Below are 9,203 nucleotides of genomic sequence, written 5' to 3'. Positions count from 1 at the left end.
TTAGTAATATGATACCCATTCAAGATACTGGTTTTCAAGTTAATGGTAACCGAGAATATCAAACTCAACCCTTCAATAGAAAAATATTTTTTTGTTCAGGGCAAAAGCTTGTTTTTGGTGCTGGTGATTTGTTTACTTTAGCTCCACGCCTTGGGTTGGCTGTGGCTCAGTTGGTAGAGTTATCATCTTTGAACCGGAAAGTCAAGGGTTTGATACCCAGCTCCTGCAGCAACATGTTCAATCCTTGGGCAAGAACTTTAATTATATGATTCACATGATTTCGTAAATGACTTTGTGCAGTTGAATGGCATTAGTTACTTTGCATGGTCTCACTATATAGCCATTATGGTGTGAATGTGTGACCTGCGGTGTAAAAAGCTAAAGTCTATTCACCATTTACTTTGCTACCATCTGAGCTAAAAGTGCGAGACACTCAGGACTGCACAAATCACATAATTGAGTTTTTGGTAAATGTGTTCCTTAGATTTAGCTATACACTGTAAAAACCAACTAATGCTTTTTAGAGAATCTTTCAGGGATTTTCAATGCTATACTGTTACAACCATTGAACATTGGAGTCACACAGAAATCTGACAAGTGACTGTAAACATGCACAGGAAACTGATGGAAGCAACAGATTCACCCCTCACCATTTGAATCTGTATACTTTACAAAGTCCATTCATCCACCCATCCATTATCTTTCGCTTATCCGGGGCCATGTCATGTAAGCAGCAGGCTATACAAGTTTCCCCAGAAAGTCTCTGTAATAATGACGTGACATGACTTTTTTTTTTACATTGTTATTGCAATAAGAGAATATTTTTTAGACGTGACGACATTAAGTATATCCAAATTGAGGTATTGTATTAAATATGTGAAGGATCAATACTTAAAATGATAGATTAAATGTAGTGTACATATAACATCTGCGAGACAGGAAAAGTCGGGATAAAAAAAACCATTTTCTAATGTGCGATTGGTTTTTCCTAAAATAAAACCTTGTAATTCAATATTTTGAAAAGAAAAGCAAGGACAGGATCACATTTTGTAAAACAATGACAGATTGAAGAGCAGACTTGTAGTAGAGTTTAAAGTACAGCAGACATTCCTGCTGCCACATACCGTAAAGCCTTTCCCAGGAGAGGGTCGGCTTTTTACAGCAAATATCAGGCTTTGTGTGGAGGGGGCTAAAATATGCAGAGTCACACAGGAGAAAATCCTCGTCTCTTGAGGGCAGATTAAAGAAAGAAAATGGATGTATTCTGCAGAGTTGGAATGTGCTTAATGCTAACTGCAAATACTTGTATTGGTATTCCAGGAATACTAACATTGTGCAAAAAGAGGAAACGCCTGAACAGTTACGTTTTTGAATATCTGCATATTTACTGGAGGCTTGTGACAGGTTTTATTTTACATCAACTGACTGAAGGTGGTGTCAGAATTAGCTTTATTTTATTTTATTTTATTTTTAGCTTTATTGCCCTTTAAGATATTTACTCTGTTTTTTCTAACAGTTGCATGAAAAACAATATGACAAATAAAATAGCACTTGTTATTGTATACTGTAGCCAAAAGTACAACCATTGTGGCAATCTTTAAACATCCACCCAGGCTCTGCCATAGATACTTTTTTTCCATGCTGGTTGGTATAAAAGATTAAAGGCAAGTTGTGTCCTGTCCCTCAGTGAGGACAGTTTCCTTCAGAAACAAATATCTGACTCAGAAATTTCTGAATTTACCTCAACACAGGAGTAACTTCACGCCTAATTAAGACCTGTTTGAATAAAAAAAGTATCAGGCAATAGAGAAGCGCAGAGTATTTTCCACAAATTTGCAAAGAAAACAAAAGAAATATAGGATTTTACCCTATAGTGTTATGGCTGTGAGTCATAATTATTCCTACTATATGCTGTGCTGCTGAGAGTGTTTTCATGTTTGTATAAAGGTGTGCCAGACCCAGGAGCAGTGTCATGTTTTTATTCTCACTCTTACATGGTGGACATTTCTACACCTAAAGTGATTCCCTAACTTTTTCCGTCTTTGCTGTGACCTTTAACTCATAATACCCATCACCCAGACTCATTATCCTCTTGAAATACATGCCAACTAATTTCTCTTTAATAAGTCTTTAAAACATAAAAAATGTGCAGCATATCAGTAGGATCCACAGAGGCACAGGTTTACATGGAGCAAACGTGAAAAACAGGGTTGGGGGTCAGGGTGAAAACTGAGATTGGATAAATAAAAACGCAATTTACATGCAAATGATACTGCTGGCATTTGCTGTAATTGCTGTTTGTGCTGCTCTTCTGAAATGATACAATATCAGCATCATTAAACTGCAGGGAGGGCAGAGGAGAAAGAAACACTGACAATAGGCTAAAATGTTCAGATTGAGTATTCAGTATGATGTTGATGATTATTACTCAGTCTGACAGTTAAGCAGGTTCTAAATGACTTGGTTCAACTTGTTTATCTTCAAGATACATTCAAGGAGTAGTGGGACATGGAATGAATACCGTGCTGTTGTTTTTGAGTGCACACTTCAACATGCAGCTGCACTGATTGAAAAGACGGAGAAATACAGTACTTTTGTTAGCATAGCCAAACTCATTTGAATCCAAATCATTCTGATCACAAGCTAGCCCAAAAACATGTTAAAAATAACCCACTTATACTCAATTGATGCATCGTAATTCCAGAGAGATGAAAGGATTCGATGTGGTTTTGGGGGGCAGCAACAGTCGGTTTTCTTTCATCTTTGAGATGTAAAATCAGGGACACAACAAACACACATACAGTACTGGAACACACAGCTGCAAACACAAGAGAAGATCATGAACTCAAACTCCCCAACGGACCATAATTTATGAAAATAAATGTGTACCACAGTTAGCACAAACAAGATTTACTATAAAATATTTAGCATTTATCTCCATTTTCGGGATAAAAGGAAGAGGGTTTCTATCACTCATTGTTTAAGATAAGCCTTCCGTACTAGCTGTGTTTAATGCTCCCTTTCTACAAAGCAGGCACTGATCAGTGACAATCAAGATTTTTGAACAAAGAAGGTCAGCCGTGTCTGTCCTAAGAACTGTGCGGGTTCTACTGCTATCTCATGTATTTTTTTCAATTTTAGTTTATGTTCTCAATGGGCCAAGTTCACTAAGGAATACAAAGAAATCATCTTAATTTATGCATAAACGAGTGCATTCACAAAATCACTGTCGGTTTCAGGACACGTGCACACCAGCCAACATTGTTTCCCCCGCCTTGTGTATGTTAATGAAACAGAATCCTTCTTCCTCCTTCTGAAAGGCGCCTGCCCGCGAACTGCAATCATAAAAAGGTCATCAGAATGGTGTATCAAGACAAGAATGGTTAGGTGAAGATACGTAGAAGGTGCAGTCATTAATGTGCCCTGCATTTCCTTGTTGTCATTCTTGATTGTAAACTAAGTATTTAATCTGAGATTCAAGATTTTAAGTACAATAAGGGTGAAATCCCATTAATCTCATAGTTCGCTGATACATTTGGTGTACACAGTAGTAATTCACAGTTGTAATAATGTGTGTCCATTAAAGGATTGTTTTAACTGAATGTATTTTAATATGTCATGCATTAAGTTTAAATAGTGGGTGCTAACTTTTTTTTCTGAGAAAGCTGATCCATGATTTGTGATTTGTAAAGTCTGAGAAGGTTCTAACCTTTCGTACGAACGGTTTATGCAAAGATTTGGGCGTACTCACTGCTGTGCATGAGATCCATATGCCCAGGTTTTGAGAGTCAATGGGATTTTTACTGACAAGGTTTGACTATATGGAGTGTAACCAGCTTTAAAGATATTGCTAAATGCATGCAGGAGTGTACATAATTATTTAAGAACGTAAATAATTGTTAAATAAAAGCTATTTTACGTGTCTTCTGCTTTTGCTGTGATTGCACTGCTTTGATTGGACCTCACATCCTCCAGCCCTTTCCCCAGTGGGATCATTGTCTGAGGGAACCTCTGCTTCAACAACATGGCAGCCATGGGTGAGGAGTGCTGAAGCACCAGTGTGAAGAAAAGGCCATTTCTAATGAGCAGCTCTGGGATTCTCAGGTGGTAAAGAACTACAACAAAAGGAGGACAAAATGAGTGAGGCATGCAGTAATCGGACTCAAGGCTTCTTTTGTTATTTTTATCTCAATCCTCCCCCCACTTGAATTTAATATTTATGGTTTAACACATTTGATTTACAGGAAACAAGCCAGAGAACACGGTGCGGGTACACTAGGTGAATTCTTCTGCTCTGAAAGTGTGCAGTAACACACTTTTCCCCCTTTCTTTAATACCATAAGAAAGATTCCAAGATATCTAGACTCCAAAGAAAGAGCCGAACTACTGAGAGCTTGAATGACCAGCTCCATGTTTCTTTACATATTTAGATTCCTACTCAAGGCCAACAGAGGCCTCTTTTGGAGAGAAGGAGTTCAACAGAGGCGGATGTGCTTGATGAATAACTCCTCTATTGAAACCTGTGTTTGCCTAGTTTGGCTTTTTGCCCTGGAAGGAGGAAAGTCAGTGTCAAAGATATTTTTAATTCAAATAGTTGCAAAGAAAAGGATGGCTTCCAACGTCAACTCTCTTTAACATCAGACTCTCTAAAGAAAAAACAAGCATAGAGGACATCATTGATTCATGATTTTAATATAATGTATGTATGATTATCTTGTGATAAACATAATATTCAAATTTGAAGAAAATATAAATAATAGAAAGTTAAGAAATTGACAAAAAACTAAGCTATGACTTCTAAAAGTGATGTACCCTAAATGTTGTTGGGACAAGAAAGGAGAGAAGTCGAGAATGACACAAAGAGAAGAAAATTGAATCTCCAGTGGGAAATGCATCACAGTTATGGAGAAGATAAGCCGATTTGTTTCATCCACTGTTGTTCCACATCTTCCATAAAACACACGTTCGCCTCAGCCCTTCACTGAACGCTGGCTAAAAGACATCTATTTGTTGTGATAGACGGTGACAACTAGACCCGATCTTTTCATCTGGCTGTTTGATACAGATGGTGCTGGAATACTGCTGGGTGTTCACAAGAAAGTGAAATTTTATCTAACTGGACAGCAGTGAAAGTGACGTGTATTAGATCTGACCGATTTAAACATCAGAGGTACTTGGAGGAGGCTATATAACAGATGCACTATTTTTACTCACATGATCTTCAGAAGACTTCGGTATCAGATCATGGGAGGTACATGTGATTCAAACTTTACTTATAGACAAGCACATGACTGGTCATAGATAACCAGAATCCAGGGCCTGTGAACATCTCTGAGGTTTTGCACAAAATTCAATCACTTAAAATAACTGTTTGTCCTCTTCTTTAAATTTCTAAGTTGCTTCACCAAATAAAATAAAAAAACCAGATTGAAAAATGTTGATTGATCCCTCCAGTGACTCTATGACTCACCCCCCAATAAAAGAAGCCTGTTAAGGCTTGCTTACAGCATTGTCTCTGAGCCTAACTACACTCTGAGCAATGAATTTGAGCCACTGTAGTACCTTCAAACCTGAGATACAGGGTCCATTGTATTGATCAGGTTAGACTGAAGCACTCTTTTGTACAACTAAAATGACGTCAATTCTAAAATTGAATACGTAGTTTAATCCCAGATCAAAAGTTCAGTGAAGGGCCTTGAATATTTGAAATATTGTTAACAAGAGTTTGTGTCCTCATCTTGTCTTTAATTTTGATGTTATGAATAGAGCTGCTGTGCTCCAAGTCAAATTTCAGACTGCCTAAAAAATAGAGCCCAATCAATCAATCAAACAACCCATCAAGTAAACGAAAAATAGTGACCAAAAATGTTTTTCCAAAGTCGTGTTCACAACTGTGACATTATTAGTCATGCTTAAGAAATGCTACAACTGAGGCTGTATTTTGTCAACAAAGCCTGACTTGGTTAGCAAAAAGTTTTTAGTAATGCGCATAGACTGTGTAATGCCAACGACTTCTGTTTGTAAAAGTTGTAGTTCTGTTGATTTTCATGATTTGGCCAAACGTGAGGAATTACACACTCCTGTACAGGTTAGAAAGATGACTTCAATATTTGAGTTGAGGGAAACACATTTTAGACAAACCTTTTTGAGATAGGATTAAGCCTATGTGGAAAACACGATGAAAACAAGGCTGATACCTGTTTCGTAGAGTTTCAAAAATCTGTAATTTTTTCAAAGATGCCATGTAAGTTGGCTGAAATAAATATAAGAATAAGAAAAACACAAAGTAGAAAGAGCACATTCAGATAATGCAATGTTTTATGTTTCCAAAAAGATCAACACTACCCTCATCCCAGCATGTCCTATAGCTGATTATTGATTAACTTTGCTAAACTGAGTCACTGAAGGTGTTGGAGGACCAGCTTCATGCTGGGGTGGCAGGCCAAGTGTCATCTCGATGAGCCTCTCCATGTTGACATCCATGTAAAATACCTATTAAAGCAAATCAACCAAATCCTAATGTAGTAAGAGTTTGGACTGTTTAAATGTCAACTGTTTCACCTATAACAGATCACATTGTTGAGCCTTGGTTGACATCCACAAACCATAAATTACATGTGACAAGGGTGCTGGTCTATATTTGGGGAGATTCTACCTGTATTAGTGACGGCTCATTTGATGGATTAACCTTTTAGAAAGCTGCAGACTCTAGTTCCTTGTCACAACTATTTAAAAAAAGCTATTTGTGACTGGCAGATGATCAAGTTGGGGTGTTGCAGTCTTTTGTGTTTGAGCAAGTAAACGTTAGTAAACCCAACAGTGTTAATGCTAAGCTAGCATGAAATGCGTGAGCTGCTCTGTCAAAACAAATATAATGTGGTATAGTGGAAGTAGTAACCTCAGGAAACATCTGTTTTCTGAGAACAAGGACAAAGTGAAGCAACAACTTTGCAGTCAACACTAGAGTTGTAAATATTGAACATGATTTGATGAAGATCTCTAATTTCTGCAATTTTAGGCTTGAGTTATAATATCACAGCAGACTTTCTTACACCAGAAGACAGAATCCCGCCCCAGATGGGGAAAAAAACCCCATGAATTTTAGAACGTACAGTAACATTGCATGTTTTGAGAAAAGATAGGGAAAAAAAACAGCACTCATTTTTCAGAAAGGTGCCGTTATTAAATTGGCATGTTCTACTAGCTGAAAATGACTTCCTTCCTGTAGAAGGCCAAACAACGAAACTCGTCGAAGACCGTCTTTTCATTTCTTTGTTTTTTCATATCTTTTTAAGAGATTAGCTCTTGGCCTTCACCTAACTTTTCCAAGACTTTTCATAACAATGTATTTGATTGAAAGGAATCAGGTACACCACATCATTTTATATTTAGATCTTTATCGTTACTGACACATGTTTGTGTATAAAATAAGTGTTTTGTGTTTGAAGAGGTTTTTTAAATCTGTTAAGAAAATACACAAAGAGAAATGTATGTACAGTATGGATACACTTTAGTGATTCGCAAAAATAAAAAAAACTACTTGAAAAAACAAGTCTAAAAGCAAAAGCAAAGAAGACCATAAAGGAAACTTAGTAAGTTAAAGGAACATGAATCTGTTTCAAAGTGTTTGTGTTCAGCACAATACCAAGCTGTACTGCAGACCACTCAAGCACACTGAGCTTTCACTCAATAGGCCTCCCAAAGGGTTAGAACTCTGCACAGTACACGGTTGTCTCAGCTGTTAACCTCCTCCTTCCTCCTCCTCATTTTCCCATGGTCCATTGTGTCTGTGCTGACTGCTGTTCTGACAGGCCTCTGGCTGGGAGGTTCAACAGTCAAGCATCTGAGCGCACATCCTCTGACACCCAAGTCAAATGTTTTGTGTTTGGTATCTGCCGTCAGCTCTCTGGAGAGTCAGCCTGCCTTACACACATCATGCAAAAATAAAAAAAAATGGGGAAGGATGACAGAAGGGGGATGGTAAAGAAGTGCTCGATCTTTGTGTCATTGGAAATGTACTGGACAGGACCACACAAGTCACGTTTTTCAGAATTACTCTGTAAAGATGACCTGCGCAAGAATCATCTCTGTTGTCAGCCTAAATCTCAGACTAATCAATACACCACATACACTGAGAGCAAAGAAACATCCAACTGTGACCACTCAGTCAGCTAAACAAACATAAGAAGGCTTTCTGATAACCTCATGTAAGAAATCACACAGGAAAGTAACTCTCTTTATTTGACCAGAATGGGCTTTTAGTCTCTGAAGCCCTTGAAATCTCCGGATCACCCCGATCCTTCTAATTCAGACGTAGCCTCCAGCTAAGAACAGGCTAATTTCCTTGTGTCAAAATTAATGAAGAAGATAATTTACCACAGAGGAGGAAGACACACATGCAATCGCGTACATGCACAGTTCTCTCACGCACACACAAAGCGCTCTGACTATCCTTTAAATGAACTCCAAACGGGGCCAGAAAGTGAAGAGAGCTTCCTGCAGCTGAAACAGAAACTAGGTTAGCACATCAGCGTTGAAACATGTGGGATTTGACACTCGTCTACAAAAGGTCTTGGATCTCAGCATGCAGAAAGAGAAGATTATCAGTTCATGAGAAATTCGGCAAACGGCTGCTTAGCTTTTCATTTTACCACTCGAAAGCTGATGTTCTTCATATTTCTGTCAAATTTATACCCCCAAGTAGTTTCAAAGTGAGACAAAACACACTGTTCTGCAACACTTAGCTTCTGACAATATCATGCTAATGCAAAAGGTAATTGCATAGAAAATAAATCAATTCAGAACATCTACATATTAAAAGTTGAGGTAAGAATGGGATCAAAAGGATGAATACGATATAATACCCCTGAACCTTTGGAACTGAATGTTGATGTGTTGTTTGTGCCAACAAAAGTCATGATGCCGTAGATGTTTATGTTCTATTGTAGATTTATAGAGCTCTTGGTTTGGGAGTCTAATGCAAGCACACATAGATTCAGTGCAATGTTATGGTAAGTAATGGTAACAAAACATCTGTAAAGTGATTTCACATTTTACTCTGTAAAGAAAGTGACCTTAAGTCATTTCAAAAATAACTTTTAAAACAATTCATCATTTAGTTTATAAGTAAGGTCAAGCTATAAAAACTTCAAAGGGTGGAAGCTAAACTTCCTTTAATACAACTTTACAATTCAGCCTGTTTT

Source organism: Symphodus melops, assembly GCF_947650265.1.
Source record: "Symphodus melops genome assembly, chromosome: 1".
NCBI lineage: Eukaryota > Metazoa > Chordata > Actinopteri > Labriformes > Labridae > Symphodus > Symphodus melops.
This window is presented reverse-complemented; position numbering follows the sequence as displayed.